Genomic DNA, 17,871 nt, shown 5'->3' with positions numbered 1-17,871 from the left:
TGGACACAAAGAATGACCGAGAGAACAGAGGAGCCCTTTTCAATCTTCTTGTAGGGAATTATTTAGCACTGGAGCTGCTAAATACAAAGGCCAAGCTACGGGGTTATTATGTCCTGCTCTCAAAGCCAGCTGGGGAGAGGCAGCCAAGGAGTCTTTGCAACCAGGGCTGGCATGTGGGGACACCAGGAGCCCATGTCTTGCCGGAGAGACAGCTCTCGCTGACCCAGTTTTAGCACAACATCGCCTGACACAGCACTGCAATCCGCAACTTTAATAACTTGGTGACACACAAAGCAGTTTTGATGCAAAGTGGAGCTGACAGAGCAGCGGAGGGAAGGCTCTGCTTCTCACTGAGCTGCGTGGGGAATCCACTCAAGGTGACTGCAACCTTCGCAGCCTAGCGACAGTTTGAGTCTGCTCTTGCAAACAAGGAAGGCTGACTTGTTTTCCAGGAGGGCAGACACAGGGGCGGCAGACAGTGAGTGGAAGCTGCTTGGAAGGACTGGTTGATACAGCCTCTCCCTTACACTTTTGCACTATGTCCCTAATATCCCTGCTCTTCATCATCCCTTCTACCCCTGCCTTAATTCAGGCCTCTTTCACCTGGACTACTGTAGTAGCTGCATAATATTTTCCAGGCTTGTTTCCTCCACCTCATCTTGCTTATAGCCAATAGAGTAAACTCCCAAATGCATATCAATAATCATGTCACTTTCCACATCAAATCCTTCCATGGTCCCCAATTCCTGCAGAAAAAAAAAAATAATGCAAAACACTGTTTTCTGTGCTCAGTCTGTAAGCTACAGTTTTAGCTTCTCCCACTCAGTTCTGCATATTCCTCATCTCTTTTGGTCACTGCCACCTTTATAACCTCAAACTCCAGTTTTCTCTCTGCAAATTATTAAACATACATCATATTTTTCATTCCCTGATGTCCTGATATATTTACTCATGCAATGCCCACTTGAATGCTCCTATGCTGGGGGACTCTCTATCTTACGTGACAACCTTTTCTTATGTTGAACAGCTTGAAAACTCTGCTTGTGTTTTCTTATGAAACACAAACTCTGCTCCATAACTTTTATTTTCCCCTGCACCTGCTCTCTGGAGTCCTGCAGAAAATGTTCTGTCCCAGGACTCTCTTGTGAGAAGTGAATTTAGAAAAACATATCTTTTGAGCTTCTTATCTGTGCCAGAAGTTCCAGAGTCCTTTAACCATTTTTTTAAATGGTAAGTTTTCCCTCATCCCAGCCCATCCATTTCCCCTTTCTGCACCTACCTCATGTATTCAAGATTTTCCTTCGAAGCAACAAGGGAAAGTTGAATATTGTGCATTTGAAGGTGATCATAACAATTAGCAACATTAATAACAACATTAGCAACTGTTTCTTGCATGTGGAAAGGGATGTCTTGACCTAGATTGTGAGATTCGAGTGATTTGTATTAGAATATTACATCTATGGCAATAGGGGTACACAGAGTAAAACAGCCTTTGTCTGCCAGTGTTCCATAGTCTGGAGAGGGGTGGTCATTCTGTAAGCAGCAATTACAACTTAGTGTAATTAATCATGATGGGCCTATTTGAGCGTAAAAGAAGCATCCGTAACCGAGCACGAGGCAACTGGAAGGAGGCAAGCAATTGAGAAAAGCACTGCAGAGAAATCATTGTTGACACGGAGACTTGGGGGATAATAAGAATCACTCAGGGGAAGGGAGTGGGCAAGGACGTTCCAGGTGGCATTAACAAGAGCAAAGACACAGAGATAAGCCAGCACAGAGTAGTCAGTGACCTCAAAGGTTTTTCCGGTTCCTTTCCAGGGCAGTGTATATTAAGAGGTCGATCCTGTGTCCAAACTGCTGTTCAAATGGAGTTCCAGAAGGGAGAGATTACTGGGGCTTGAAATTGTCAGGACAATTTCCCTGGAGGTGGACAGTCTGGAGGTGGGCCTGGAAGGAAGAACACATTATGGATAGCAGAGAGGAGGGGAGATGGATATCTATATGCAAATATGTCCGCACACATACATCTGCTTCATATGCATTTAAACCTTAAATTGACTTTCACTTGCCTTCCACTTTGGTTTCCATGGTAACCCTGGCCACTTATTTTTCTTTTAACCTCCTTTTCATTGTTTCAGAATGAGGTGGGCTGCGTGAGGGTTAACCAGTCGGGGGAAGAGAAGAGAATTTAAAGCAATTATTTGGATTTTTTTTTTTTTAAGAAAACTGCCAACTTTGCAATTTAATGCAAACTGTTTCTGGTATATTTGCCCTGAAGGATGCTGTAGGGAGAAACAGGAGCCAGGATCCTTTTCGTCCCCTCCTCCCTGACTTCTATTATTATCGTGCACTTACTGCTAATACAGCATCTAAACTTGCAATCTCGGTAACTATGGCAATAAAATAGGTGAGATTCCCTTCCAGTATGACTTGAATTGTTAGGTCTTTGCAAAGAGCACGTGCGTTTGCAAAGGGGAGGAGGAAGATGCACTCTGGGGGAAAATAGTTATTTCAAGTCCCTGTAGGGAGTTGTCTATCAGTCCACATTCACATGGAGAATTATCACTGTCCCTGTGTCAGAGGATGCAGAAATAGGGTTGCAGCCTGGTGGTTGCAACGCACATTCAGAGCTAGCAAAACATGCCTGTGACAGCCTCTAGAGTGTGAAGGTCAGGGTTGCACTCAGCCTAAAAGAGATGGCAGGGAGGAGACAAGAGAAGAGGATCTAATCCAGGGGTCAGCAAACTTTCTCTGTAAAGGGCCGAAGAGTAAATATTTTAGGCTTTGAGGACCACACAGTCTCTGTTGAAACTATTCAACTCTGCTGTTGCAGCAAAAAAGCAGCTACAGACAAAATGTAAATGACTGGGCAGCCGGTGTTCCAATAAATTTTATTTATGGACACTGATGACTGAATGTGGAATAGTTTTTGCCTGTCATGAAATTGTGTTCTTCTTTTGATTTTTTCTCTCAACCCTTAAAAAATGTAAAAGACCTTGTCATTCATGCGCTGCAAAGAAACAGGTGGTGAGCTGGATTTGGCCTGTAGGCCACAGTTTTCAATTCCTCATTTAATCTGTGCAACCAACTGTGCATGATACACTAGTCGATTTTCTTATTATTATTACCTTTGTTAGTTTATCATTATTACTACATTATTGCTACATTAGTAGCATTAAATACTGCTACCGTTACTGACAGTGATTTTTATCATTCATTGTGTGTCGAGTACTATATTAAGCACTAAATATATAACCTTATTTAATCATCACCAAAAGCTATTTGATAAATAAGAAAAACAAGGCTCACAGATTGAGTTGTTCAAGGTCATATAGCTAGTAAGAATGTCTGACATTTAAATCCAGGATCTTTCCAATTGTTACAGACAAAGTATGACTTTTCTTCTCATCAACTATCCAGGCTTCTGACCTGGGAGAGTCTCTATGTCCACCAGATTCTCAAGCCCTATTCTCAGAGGGCTGGGCCATCAAATCTAATGGTGCACCTGTGGGATACGTCCCAGGACTTTCAAAAACTTCCCTATTGCAATGATTGCAATGACTCAATGTCCACAAGAATTCTCTTGGAACTGACTGATGCCAGCCTAGCTCCCAGGCCTCCCGATAAACCCTGTTGGTCCTAGCCTCTGACTTGCCCTTTGCCTTGGACTACATAAGGCCACATTCTCACTCACTGTCTCCTGACTACAGCTGTTCCCTTAGCATTCTAGCCTGCATCTACTACCTCTCCGGCTTGCCTTGCCGTTGTCTCCTCCTTGCCTTTGCTGATCTGCCTTGATGCTGACGGTTTAGCCCCGTCATCCATAGACATTTTTCACCATCCAGGGATTCTCAAGCTCCCACTCCCCATCTCCCACCTGCTCGAGTCTCTTTAAGGAGAAGTTCTGGGAACTGGAGAGCTCAGTGGGGAGAGACAAATACTCCAACGCTCTAGGGAGAGAATCACTGTCTTCTAATCTCCAAGGAATCAGGAAATTTTAATTATTCAGTAGAGTCATGGAGGGTAAAACTAGGAACCATAAGTAGAATTTATGAAGTGGCCAATTTCTCTCATACATGTCTTATTCTAGATCACTAAATATACCTTCTGCCATGGGCAACTGTGATACCATAGAGAGAAGATTGCCTGGGGATTTAGGGTTCTGGATTCAGGGTTTAGTCTCTTCCATTTTAATAGTTGGGCCCACTCTCCTATTGCTCTTTCAGCTTGAGCAAAGTGACTCTATGACTGTGAAATGTGAAGTTTGGCTGCAGCTGGCCTTGATTTTCTTGGCAGGTTGTGCGACCTTGGAAAAATCAGATTTCCTTCTCTGGGCCCTGCTTTTCCCATCTGTGTGGAGAAATCCTCTCCAGCTCCAGAGACTGCCGACTACAGCCCTTTCTGCTCATCTCCTGAGGAACAGGCACATCTGGTTCTTTGGATCCATTACCGTGCAAACTTTTAAGAGATTTTCTCTCCCTCTCAGTCCCTTGGAATTACTACAGCTCTTTCACTGGAAAGAGCATTAGCCAGGCCCTGTGCTAAGCAAATGCATTCAGCTTCTCCCTATCTGATTTCTCTTCTTCTCATTTGTCAGCAAAGGAGAAACCTCCCAGCTATTAATCAAACTCCTGGCTGTGGATAGCTTTAATTGCAGAAGCCATTGCTGGATGAGGAATGAACTTTTCCAAAGAAAGCCGCTGCTTCGCACAGAAGAGAAACAATTAATTACCTGCTTCTCTGGTCCCCAACAGGGATGCAGATGAACTAACGATATTGCTGCTGGCACTGACTTCTCCCTTCCCAAGGTGGAAGAGAGCTAATACAAACTCAGACAGCATTCATAAAGCTAGAACGCTCAAGCAGAAGTTTAGCTATAAAGCTCTCATGGGACCAAAAGTCAGCCTCTGTATGGCATCTTTACTTTAAGGTGGAGACTGACAAGCTCTATACTTTATCCAGGGGAGTGTCTGGGATGTGGCTAAAAGCCATATTCTCTGAGGAAGAATCTAGTGTAACAGAGATGTTGAATACAGTCAGGGAATGGGTGCAATTTTTTTTTTTTTTTTTTTTTTTAGAAAAGAGCCAGAATTAAAGAGATCAGATTTATTTTGTGTATCCCAATGGGCAGAATTAGAATTGTGGGTGGAATTTACAGTTTAATATAAAAAGACATATCTGGGACTTGCAATTGTATGCCTATGGAAAGGGATGCTTTTTCAAATGTAGTTAGTCTCTTGTCTCTAGAGATATTTAATAACCATTGAGGATGTTGTTAGAAAAATCTTTGTATTAGATGGGAGGTTTATTAAAATTGTCTTGGATAGGTAACTTCCCATCCTTAGGGTCCTTGTCTTACTACTATCTTTGGCTTACTTCAAAGCTTTCAATCTGGTAGATGATATAGGAGGAGTGGGTGGGAGGAAGGCAAACTGGCCTCAAGATTAAAGTCTGTTTGAAGTAAAGGCCATGTATTGGAAAACTATGAGAGCTAAAATTCGAATACTTTTTTTTTTAAGTCGTTAATTGCCACAGAGATATGATAGTTATGACATTCTCTTTGGAACTTGGTGCTAGAATCTATGTTGTTTTTCTCTATATCCACGGTAAGCTAACAGATAGATACCTGGCATAGGGAAAATGTTAACTCAGGTTTGAAAACCTTTGGATCAAGTAAAATTTAAACTTGTAGTTCTGGTATGAGTCCTGGGAAGCAACGTTTTACAGTTATAAAGAGAATGAACCTGAATTAGACTTCCCTGAGCCTAGAGCTTAACTCCTTATTTACTAGGTGAATAAATTTGGGCAGATGGCAGGAACTCAATGCCTCAGTTTCCTCATCTATAAAATGAAGCTACTTTCCTATACCCCATGGAAATGTCATGAAGACTTAATGAGGTGATAACTGCAAAGTATTTGCAACAGGAATTACAGCAGGTTATTTTTTCAGTACTTAAAATGTGCCAATAACTGTTCTGTGCATTTCACACATATTATTTATTTTAATTCTCATATGATATGAAAGAACTGAGAGGTTAACTGATGTACCTAAGGTAGCCTAGTACCCTGATGTACCTAGGACCCTGAGCCAATGCTGTTGATCACTGGTCACCTAAGGTTTGATCAGCATTGGCCATCATTTGTGTTTTACTGTCACTTCATCCTTTCTCTCAATAAATGCTAGCTTGTACTCTTTGCTCTCCTTCCTACCTCGGCTATAGGTATGACTGCATGTACTACCTCTCTACTGAGTTCCCAGAGCTCGGAGATCAACCTTGTTTGATTTCATAGTACTTTCTCTGTCAAGCGTTCTATGGCCTTTGCATTTAACAGATGCTGTTCAGATGCTGGCTGATAAATGAAATGATTCTCCCTTATTTAATGGAGCCATGCTGTATGGACAGTGGACTGTGGATCTGTGCTAAGGCTCCAATTTCTTTAGAGCACTGGATTAAAACCTTTCCTTGGTCAACTTTTTTCTTTTTCTTTATCTCATTTGTTGATCTATTGTTTATTTACAGGCAGAATGGCATGTTGAAAAACACCAGGGCTGTACTCGAATCATCCAGTCCTCAGGCATACAGAGGGTGTTAGCTTGGGTAAGTCACCTAACCTCTCTGGACTTTGGTTTTCTCATCTGTGATGTAAGCAAATGAAAACCAGTTTTTGAAGACTCATCAATGACATCGAGAAAGCTAATTATCTGGGGAATCTTTGGGGATGAATACTTTTCACATTTACTTGTCAATCTGCAAAACGCCCAAGGAGGAAATATGTGGTTTATTCTAACAAACCACTACAGTTCTTGTCAGTGACTGCCTCTCTTAATTCCCCTGGTTTGGGTTTGTTTATTTCAGTTCCTGGTAAGCCCGAGACTTCCATCTTTCACTGAATTATCTTTCATTGAAGTCAGAATGTAGTGAATCAGGTATGGGTGGAGAAGCGCTTAATGTCTTTATCGTTATCTTCGGTTACTTGAGCTATTTTAAAAATTATCTTTATTTTTTTTCTTTGCTTGAAGCATTTTTCAGTCTTTTTTTTTTTTTTTTTTTTTTTCTCTTTTCTTTTCTTTGCTGCCCTTTCTTCTCTGGCGTCTATCAGGCTGTCTCAACAGCTTCACATGGAAAACTTTGAAGTAAGTGAGCTTAAAAGAAGAACTGAAAACTCAGCCCGATGCCCCGAAGTCCCGTGGGCAGCCTAGCCACAGTAACTTGGTGGAACTCATTAGCGCAGGCCGTTCTGATCAGCGCCACAGAGGACGGAGAGGCAGGGGTTCCCGCCTTTGAGCCTCTGGAGCGCCTGCGCCTTCGCAGGGCTGCGCAGGGCTCTGGGAGCTGCGGCCACTGCTCACGCGCTCTCTCGCTCGCTCGCAGGGTGTGGGCAGCCCGGCGTGGACCCGGCTCTGCGCGCAGCCCATTGTGCAGCTGGCGCGGCCGCGCAAATGACATCTGAGCCTCCTTTCAAGTCGCCGGCTGCTTTCAAAAGGGGGCTTTGAAAGGGTGGGCTCCCCTGACTCCGCACTGGAGAACGGAACTCGGCTTTTTCGGGGAGGATGGCCTGGCACACGTGCCTGCCTCTGTGGCTCGCGCCTGCGTTTATGCGAGAATGAAAGGCAGACTTTGTCTGGTGTTCTTGCACACGGTTTCCATCCCTTTATTTACAGAAGAAATGTTCCGACTCCTGGAGTTCTCACTGGCCATTGGGAGATGAATGGGCTATTTGAAGTGAGAGCATTGAAGGTGTTTTGTTGGAATATATATATATAGATAGATAGATATAAATATGTGTGTGTGTGTGTGTGTGTGTGTGTGTATGTATATAATTTCCCCCCTCGCTTTCAAAACTCTGTGATAATCATTTTACTTAGGGAACCGATTGGGGTGAGGAAGAACATAAGAATACATGTAGAATTAAACAGGATGGTTCCAACCCCGTTGGAGGTTTGGAAATCCCATTTCTATTAGAAAAGGGAGAGAGTCGCAGCCACCAAACCTTTCTTTTTCTCCTTTGGCCCCGGGGATTTTTGGTCCCTACAGGAAAGGAGGTAGGAAGATTCAATGGTGAGAATGCAGACTCTGTAACCACACAGCTGGGGTCTGGATTTTCTGCAGTCACTTAACGTTGTAAAGGTGTCCAGCACATAGCAACCCTCCGGCCCTTTCCCTCAAGGATGCAGCGCCAGAGGGTGGACCTTAGCCTTTGTATTTTGTGCTTCCTCTGACTCCTGTTTTTGTTTTTTAGATCACATCATTGATTTATGATTGACATATTAGAAGCTGTACATATATAATGTATATCAGTGGTCCCCAACCTTTGTGGCACCAGGGACTGGTTTTGGGGAAGACAATTTTTCCATGGACTGGGGGGAGGGAAGGGGATGGTTCTGGGGATGATTCAAGCACATTGCATTCATTGTGCACTTTATTTCTATTATTATGACATTGTAATATATAATGAAATAATTATACAACTCACCCTAATGTAGAATCAATGGGAGCCTGAGCTTGTTTTCCTGCAACTAGACGGTCCCATCTGGAGGTGGTAGGAGACGGTGACAGATCATCAGGCATTAGATTCTCATAAGGAGTGCACAACCTAGATCCCTCCATGTGCAGTTTACAATAGGGTTCATGCTCTTATGAGAATCTAATGCCGCAGCTGATCTGACAGGAGGCAGAGCTCAGGTGGTAATGCGAGCAATGGAGAGTGACTGTAAATATAGATGGAGTTTTACTTGCTCGCTGGCCATTCACCTCCTGCTGTATGGCCTGGTTCCCAGCAGGCCACAGACCAGTACCAATCTGTGGTGGGGGTTGGGGAACCCCTGATGTGTGTGACTCGATGACTTTGGGGATAAGTATATAGGTGTGAAACCACCACCACCATCAATGGCATACAGATATCCATCACCTCCCAAAATTTTCTCCCACCCTTTTATTATTATTTGTGGTATGAAAACTTAGCATAATATCCACTCTCTTAGTAAAGTTTAAATATATAATACAATGTTGTTAGTTAGAGGATCTTATAATTTTCAGCAACATGGAGGGACCTGGAGGGCATTATGCTAAGTGAAATAAGCTTCTGAATCCTGTTTGAGTCACCCCTTCCTTGCACAAAGCCTGAATTTCTAACAGTTCACAGATCTCCAGTGCTTTCCTTCACACTGGCTGTCATTGTGGAGCTCGTCTTTGTTATACCCATCTTCATATTCTTACAGTAATATTCTTACATACTTTGATAAACCCAACTTTCTGAAAGTCACCCCTGTCATATTGAGCAGCTTCTGTTTTAGGAGCATGGTTTCCACCCATAGGACATCCATAGCCATTCAGCACTGTACTGGGTTAGAGAGAAAATGCCGGTACTCTGCTCCACGATGACTTATTTGGAAGGATGATTACTTATTCAAGGTTTCATAGGAGGATTATCAATGAGTCAGTATGATCCTGGAAAAGCATATTGACATAAACTTTCCCAGACAGGGAGTATAGATTTAATGCGACAGTCCTTGAGAAAGGTCTTAATATTCCTTTCTTACAAGAAAGTAGGATTTAAGGATCTCTATGAATTCTCAAGGCAGCACAGAAAGTAGTGAAGCCAGAATACAAGACATAGGTTTCTGACTTTAAGAGGATGCTGTTTCCATAATACCACGCATGGTGAGTTATCATCCCCTGCATATCCACTCCTTTTCCTCTCCGTTCCTGTCTAGAACTCTATATCTTGATTCTTTACCTCAAACTTTTATGCCTGGAATCCTTATCGGGCTGTGACAGGCATTCTTGGGCAGACAGCCCACTGGGCACCCTGCGATGAATAGTACAGTTCCCATTCTCACAAACAGGCCGTGTTGTGTACCAAAACCCTATTCCCTTTAGCAGGAGGAAACTGTTAATTATAGTCGCTCATGGGCCCTGTGTTCCAAAAAGACCCAGTGCATGTCTTTGTGTCTGGCCCAGCCCAGCAGAGAAAGGCTAAATTGTGTTTGAAAGCCTTACAAGGGGAAATTTAATTGAGGCATAAAATGTATACCTTTGATCTTCCCAGGACCTGTGGTTCTCCCATTACCTGCATCCTGTTTCTGATGACACAAGTAGGAATAAAGCCTACAGTGAGACCTGCTCCAAAGGCACCAAGCAGGATGTTATACTGCTACCCTCCCCTCCTTTTCACCAGGTCTAATGCTCTGCCTGTGTATATTTATCAGTGGGATACATTGGAAGCGGCCTCAAACTTGATCTCTGCATTCATTTTCCTGTCCTATAAAACAAGCCTGTGTCCTCAGCTTTCAAATATCTCTGTGAGATTTTCTACTCTTCCCTTCTAAAACTGCACACACTGTCCCAACATGCACCCCCAGTACAATTCTCTAATACCTATCCCAGACCCCAGCCTCAACTGCTTGACTCACTGATTTAACAGCTGGAGTTCAGTGTTTTAAAATATGTCTCTTTCACTCATTCACTCATTCATTCACTTACTTTGTCCTTCACTCATTTACCTATGCATTTCTTCAATCATTCACTCATCAATTTGTCCAATTTTTAGTCTTCAGGTGATTAGACCAAGGAGATTACAATTACTCTGGAAATATAAGGCTGGAGAGGGCTGAAACAGTGGTCTTTCTGCAAACCCTGAGAAGTGTTCATCCAGGGCTGGTGTGAAGTTCCAACGTAGTATAGACTCCAAGTCGGCTTAGCACAGTATAATAAAGTTAGGTTTGGGAGTGAAACAAAGACCTGTGTTTGAATCTCAGCATTGTTACTTAGCAACATATGACCCTGGGCAATATATATGACTGCTGTGAGCCTTGCTGTTTTCATTTATAAGAGGGAGGTGCTAATGTCTATCTTGCAGAATAATCTTGGGAAAAGGGGTAATGTGTATAAGTACTTAGCACGGGGCCTGGTACACCATTGCTATGGTTGGCATTGTCATTAGTATGACTGCTACAGCTGTTCATTCGTGAAGGGAAAAGTTGGTGGAGACCCATCTGGATAGCAGATGAGGTCCTCCATCCTCTGGGAAATCACAGATACTCTGTTGCTCTTATGAGCTAAAACCTGGAAAATGGGCTTTTCTTGAGGTAGCCTTAAGCAGGAACTGAAACTGCTGGTGCTTTCAATTTCTCCTTCATCAGCCCCTGTAGGGGAGCTGGAAGGTCATGTCTACAGGACAGTGGGGGTGATATCTGGAAAGCGAGAAAAACAGGTGAGAGTGTGCATGATGGCAGCAACATATGACCAGGTCAGTATTGTCCCACTTCCTGCCCTCCATCGTGGGATGCAGTCCCTACTTAAACAGTTTTATTCATTGATCATTCACTCATCTATCTGTTTGGATCATATTTATGTTTGACCTTCTAAGCTCTGGGCAAGCTACAGGGGGTCTGGACAGGTTTGCCCTAAGTTATCCCCTTTCTGTTACTGTATTTCTTAGTTTTAAATATCATTATTATATTAGTCTGTTTTCACGCAGTTGATAAAAACATACCCAAGACTGGATAATTTACCAAAAGAAGAGGTTTAATTGGATATACAGTTCCATGTGGCTGGGAAAGCCTCACAGTCATGGTGGAAGGCAAGGAGAAGCAAGTCACATCTTACATGCATGGCAGCAAGCAAAGAGAGCTTGTGCAGGAAAACTCCCTGATGATAACCATCAGATCTCATGAGACTTACTTACTATTATGAAAACAGCTTGGGAAAGACCTGCCGCCATGATTCAATTACCTCCCACTGGGTCCCTCCCACCACATGTGGGAATTATGGAAGTTACAATACAAGATGAAATTTGGCTAGGGACACAGCCAAACCATATCAGTGATGATGATGATGATTTTTTAGATAGAGTCTCATTGTCACCCAGGCTGGAGTGCAGTGGTTGGTGCAATCTCAGCTCACTTCAAACTCTGCCTCCCAGGCTCAAGTAATCTTCCCATCACTGCCTCCCAAGTAGCCGCAACCACAGACACATGCCACCAAAACCAGTTAATTTTTTTTTTCTAGTAGAAATGAGGTTTCACCATATTGTGTAGGTTGGTCTTGAACTCTTGAACTCAAGCAATCTGCCTGCCTCAGCCTCCCAAAGTGCTGGGATTACAGGCATGAGCCACTGCTTCCAGCCTAATGTTTTATTATTATCTCTTTTTTTCTCCTCTGAAGAAGCTCTCCTCTATTCAGGTACATCCTTTGAGGAAATCCAATTTGTAAAATAGATAAGGGGTTTGCTATAGTTGAAGTGAAAGCTGAACTCATGAAGCCTGCCTATTCAGGCTCTTCTAGTTCTGTTGCCCTCCCCTGTGCAGCCTTCCAGGGATTCTTAATTCCTCCCTCTAGTACAGAAATTAAATAATTGAAGACATCACGAGGCTGTTAACAATGCACAAAGCAACCCAGTTTCATCAGAAGGTTGAAATATCAACTGTTTGCACCAACATGTTCAACAGCAGGGATTGGTAAATTTATCAACTACACAAACAGGTCAGTTTTGATGGAAAGAGCATGGGGTGTGGGATATGGGATGCAGGAGGCATAAGGAAGGCAGGGGGAAGTATGCTGTCACACCTCTTGTCTTACTGAATTGTCGGATAATCCTGTGATTTTTAGGAAAGTATCATCACCACCATCAGTGTTCTCACTTTATGGACTAGCTAACTGCAGCTCAGAGGAGTCACCCAGCTGAGAGGTGACCAGGCTGCAATTTGCATTCTGGTCTTTGAACTCTTCCTCCCATAAACACTGCAGGGCTTTGCATGCCTCCCTGCTCTCCTCCATGAATGTTGTATCAGCTATCTTTCCTCTCCAAGTATGGGAGGAGGCATGACCCTAAGAATGTGCTCCCTGCCTATCAAAATGGCCACTTCCCCTTCCCTTCCTGCTCATTATCCCCTTATCTTCATCTGTGACTGACAGATTAGTTAGTGTGTGTTTCAGGAAGATAAATGTCTCTCAGATCTGACAGAGCTGCCTCATCTTGGGAGGAAAGCTTACAATGTCCTTACTAGATCTAATCAGACAGGAAGATTCGAAGAGTGTGACCTTCCTCTTCCCTCAGCCTTCAAGGGTGAGGCTACAAAAGGTAGAGCCAACTGTGACTGAGGAGGGAGCTTCCAGAACCAGGGCCAATCACCTCCTTAGCCACCTGCAACTTGGAGTCAGGCAAGCTGGGATTTATTATCTGAGGCTGCTTTCCTTATCTTTCCCTCATAACCCTCCTTTCAAGTAAAAAAATAATCTGTGCAAAAGGAAAGGAAAATTATGGTTTACCAGCAGTCAATGGCAAGGGCAACTAGCCCATCTAATGAGTGTTAACTTACACTGTGCCATAGGGAACTTCCCATTTAGACTTGGAAGTGCATGAAAATCTCCAAAGAAAAGGAGTCACAGATGGTGGAATCTCTCCTTGTCATTTGAGCAGTATTTTGCAGTTAAAAAAAAAAAAAACTTTACTGTACATTATCTCATTTGATCCTCACAATAATTCTCTCAGGCAATACAGAGATTTTCAGTCCTATTTTACAGAGGGAGAAACTGAGGCTTATAGCGACAATATGACTTGTCTAAAATCACATAACTGTAAAGTGGCAGAACCAAAACTTAAATTGAGCTCTTCTGACTCAGGTGTAGGAATATTACTAGACTCATCAGTGCTCAATTTTAGGAGAGTAATCACCTCTGTGGTCCTGAGATTTACATTTGCTAAGGATGGAGTTTTGAGGTTAAGTTTCTTGTAGGTTTCTTTAGTGAATTTAATAGAAATTTAACAGAACTAAAATTTAATAGAACAGGACATGGCATTTTTGAAGGAATTAAAGGTGTTTGTTTTTTTGTTCGTTTGTTTTTTTTTTTTTTTGCAAACTAACCACCTCATCTCCAACATGTTGTCTCAGTTTACCATAGGGGAACAGAAAATAGCACATGCATTTTGGAGAAGATCATGGTCACATTTATACAGAGTAAAATTTTAAACTTTGAGGAAAACTGAAGGTAGTCAAACTTTCTGGGGAAATAGTTTCTCATAAGACAATCTCCTGAAAGTGAAAAGGAATTCAATACGTTGGCAGGTGGGTTGGGGCAGAAGAGAGGTATAGGAGAAAAATAAAGAGTTTACGCTAGTGAGAAATGATGTCACCAAACTCAAATGCCATTTTCCTTACTACATTTTAGAAGTGCCCTCTGTGAATGTGGTGCTACTTCAGTGCTCTAGGACCCCCAGCTCCTCTCCCACCCATTACCAAGTATATGTATCAGCACCAGATTAGTCTCAAAGTGTGGCTCTGGACACGTCATTAATGACCCTGCATGTACACTCTCCATGGCTCCCATTGCTGCTGGATAAAGTTAAAACATCTTAGCTGAGTATTTAAGGGACTTAACATCTTGGCTCTAATTAACCTTCCCAACTTTATCTCCTAGAACTGCCATTCTTCACGCAAAGCTGCTCTTCTTCTTTCCCCTCCCCTTACCCACCTTTACCACTTTGTTGTCATCCGTATCCTCACATCAAGGAATCCTAGCCTACTTCTGCTTTTTGTCTCCTCTATCCACATACCTGGGGTGACCGGAGGCCTGCGTGCAGCTCAGTCCCAAGCTATTTGATGCATCACAAAGTGAACAAGAGGCAGAATGGCAAACAGAGCATTCTGTATCTAGTAAGGTTATATGCTTGGCCCCTTATGACCCAGCTCTTGAGCACTTGTATTTTCCTAAGAGGAAGACCCTCACCTGGGGCCCCAGATGTCATCCCTGGGTCTTTCTCTAAATTACCTGCCCGGCTTGATGTACTGCAGGACTGAGCCTCACTTGGTGTCCCAGAGTCCTGTCTCCTGTTTCCAGTGGATCAAATTCCTCCTCTGGAATACTAGACACTGATTAGTAAGTGCTAATTGCCTACTTATTCTCCTAATACTGACTCTTTTTTTTTTTTTTTTTTTTTTTTTTTTTTTGAGACAGAGTCTCACTCTCTTGCCCCGGCTGGAATGCAGTGGTGAGATCTCAGCACACTGCAACCTCCGTCTCCTGAGTTCAAGTGATTCTTGTGCCTCAGCCACCCAGGTAGCTAAGATTACAGGTGCTCACCACCACACCCAACTAATTTTTGTGTTTTTAGTAGAGGTGGGATTTCACCATATTGGCAAGGCTGGTCTCAAACGCCTGGCCTTATGTGATCCACCTGCCTCGACCTCCCCAACGTGCTGAGATTACACACGTGAGCCACCGTGCCTGGCCCCTGACTTCTTTTTGAATACCCTACTGCTGTTTTCTAACAGTTAGCAGATTCTCTCCAGATTGCGTCTCTCTGTCCACATAGCCTCTCTCTAAGGTTAAACATTTCTGCTTCCCTACCAGTTGTTGGCTGCTGACTAACTATCCAAACTCAGTGTCCCAACCTGCTGCATTGGACTTTAGCTCACTGTTGGTATCAGTCTAAAAGCCATCCTTCTGTGAAGTTTTCCCTGTTCTTAGTCATAGCTGATTTTTCCCTCCATGCTACTTTCTTGGCAGAACTATCACCACCTGGAAATATGGTCAAATGCAGTGGTGAGATGCTGAATACTTGTGCAGGAAATAAACAGCCCTCATATATGCTGTTTGTTGTTTCCTTAGTATAAATATCCCCACTGTGGTTGATCTTAAGCTACTACCCTAGTTGGAAAAGAGAGGCACAATAGGCTGTCACCAGCTAGTATGAACTGGCCCCAGTACCACCTCCTGGTTATATGTGTCCTAATCTCATCTCCCATTCTGTCTTTTACTGTATTATAGCCACACTGGACTTTTGTCACTCTTGAATGTGAAATATTCTCACACAGCATCTTAGCCCTCTTTTATGCTGCTAATAAAGACATACTTGAGACTGGGTAGTTTATAAAGGAAAGAGGTTTACTTGACTCACAGCTCCACATGGCTGGGGAGGCCTCACAAGCATGGCAGACAAAGGAGAAGCAAAGTCATGTCTTACATGGCAACAGGCAAGAGAGAGTGTACAGGGGAACTCCCCTTTATAAAACCATCAGATCCCACGAGACTTATTCACTATCACGAGAATGGCATGGGAAGGACCTGCCCCCATGATTCAATTACCTGTCACAAGGTCCCTCCCACAACATGTGGGAATTATAAGAGCTCCAATTCAAGATGAGATTTGGGTGGGGACATAGCCAAATTGTATCACACAGCTCTGGGCATTTGCAAATGGCATTCCTCTGTCAGTCACATTCTGCTTGCCTAATGCCCTAAGTCCTTACCTTTTATCTGTCTAACATTCATTCTTCTACCTCTGCTTGAATATCATTTCTGCCCTGGCTAAATATCACTTTCACTAGGAAATCTTCATCACTCCTCCCAGACTGGGTTAAGTAACGCTGTTGTCTTGATACCTCTTTGTATAGTTAAAATTTGACTGTGTTTTTAAGGGCTGTGTTCCCACGAGACTGCAGGCTCCAAGAGGCAGGTATCATGCTTGTTTTGTTTCCCACCATATTTCTAGCCACTCACTCTGTGATTGACACGTAGTGAACTCTCAAGCTTATGGGATGATAAGCTTTTGCTTACTCTAAAGAATGGATATGCTTTTTCTTCATAGATACTGGACAACAAGTAACAAATTATGTTTTCTTTTTCACTTCAGCAGAAAGGATGCTCAATGCTGATTTTACTGTTTATATTTAATAATTTTTTAATGGTAGACATTGCATATCTAGGTTCCAGTACTTTTTACTTTGGTCTAGATCTTCTATTTTGCCTGTATTTGTAGTTTTCCATTTCATTGTAGATATTATCGAAAGCTGCCTCAAATTTGCTGGATTACAAAGTAGAATAGAGACAAGCAGTTCCTCGCCATTGTCTGTTTGTTTCACTATGGAGCAAACAGTCTCACACTGCCCTAAAACAGGACCTCACATTGAGCCTTGAAACAGAAATAAATAAAGTGAAAGGATTAGGACGTAATGTTTAGAATCACAGAGACCTCTGTTAGCACTGCAGTTTGTCACCAGTTTGCAATGTGACACCAGGCAAATTCACTGTCTTCTCTGGTTTGAAGTTTCTTTATCTGTTACATGGAGGTGATAATGTATTCCTCACAGGATAGTTATGAAGATTAAATTAAATAATGTGTGTGAAATGCTTAGCACAGTTCGTAGCACTTGGCAAGTGCTCAATAAATGGCAGGTATGATTACAAATAATGCTATTGAAGAAGACATGTGTCACGGTAGCATTATGAATCAGAGGTTTGGCAATAATAGCCCCCTTATCTGCAGCAGCACCTTTTATCTTCTCCCATCCCTCCAGTGATGCCCCTTGCCCCACCCATCTCTAAACATCACAAAAAATACCAGTGTTTTGTGCCCAATTTGCTAAGAGTACATCACTAATTCCCCAAGGATAATGCTTGCTTGAAATCCCCCTAATTTCATTTGCTGGGAAAGAAATTCAGCAAACTGAAGAAAATGCAATTTGGTACATTACATCAATTTATTGCCACCTCACTTTGCCCAATTTGTGCAGGAAATAACAGGTAAAGACATGGAAAGCAAGTTATAGCATGTTTAAGATTCGACAAGACCTAAAAGCAGGCTTATACTTTGGCCAGTTTCAGCTGCAACCCCTGCACCTCCATCTGTCTGATCACAGCCTGGCATGCGTAGCCTCCACTTACTGACCAGGAACTCCATGTCAGCCTATTTGGGGCTCCAAGGAATGACACAAAGTGAGCCCATTTCATGGCTTTCCCAAGTGAGTATTTTGAATAAATCTGACAAAATTGCTGGATTTGCTTCAGTCTTTCTCATCAGTTTGGTGTGTGTTTATTCTCAGCATTATGTATCAGCTGCTCTGCATGGAATGTTGTCATAGGCAACATC

The 17,871-nt window shown here is 42.8% G+C and overlaps 1 long non-coding RNA gene across 1 annotated transcript in view; it reads left to right on the top strand.

Moving 5' to 3' along the window:
* The first annotated feature begins 228 nt into the window (after window positions 1-228).
* The window catches only part of LOC126936828 (uncharacterized), a 90,913-nt gene continuing 73,270 nt past the window's right edge, over window positions 229-17,871 (top strand). Inside the window, exons 1-2 of the long non-coding RNA XR_007719585.1 lie at window positions 229-377; window positions 6,522-6,599. This is a non-coding gene — a long non-coding RNA (uncharacterized LOC126936828). The remainder of the gene's footprint in view (window positions 378-6,521; window positions 6,600-17,871) is intronic.

Source organism: Macaca thibetana, chromosome 15 (genome assembly GCF_024542745.1).
Source record: "Macaca thibetana thibetana isolate TM-01 chromosome 15, ASM2454274v1, whole genome shotgun sequence".
Taxonomy (NCBI): domain Eukaryota; kingdom Metazoa; phylum Chordata; class Mammalia; order Primates; family Cercopithecidae; genus Macaca; species Macaca thibetana.
This window is presented reverse-complemented; position numbering and strand designations above follow the sequence as displayed.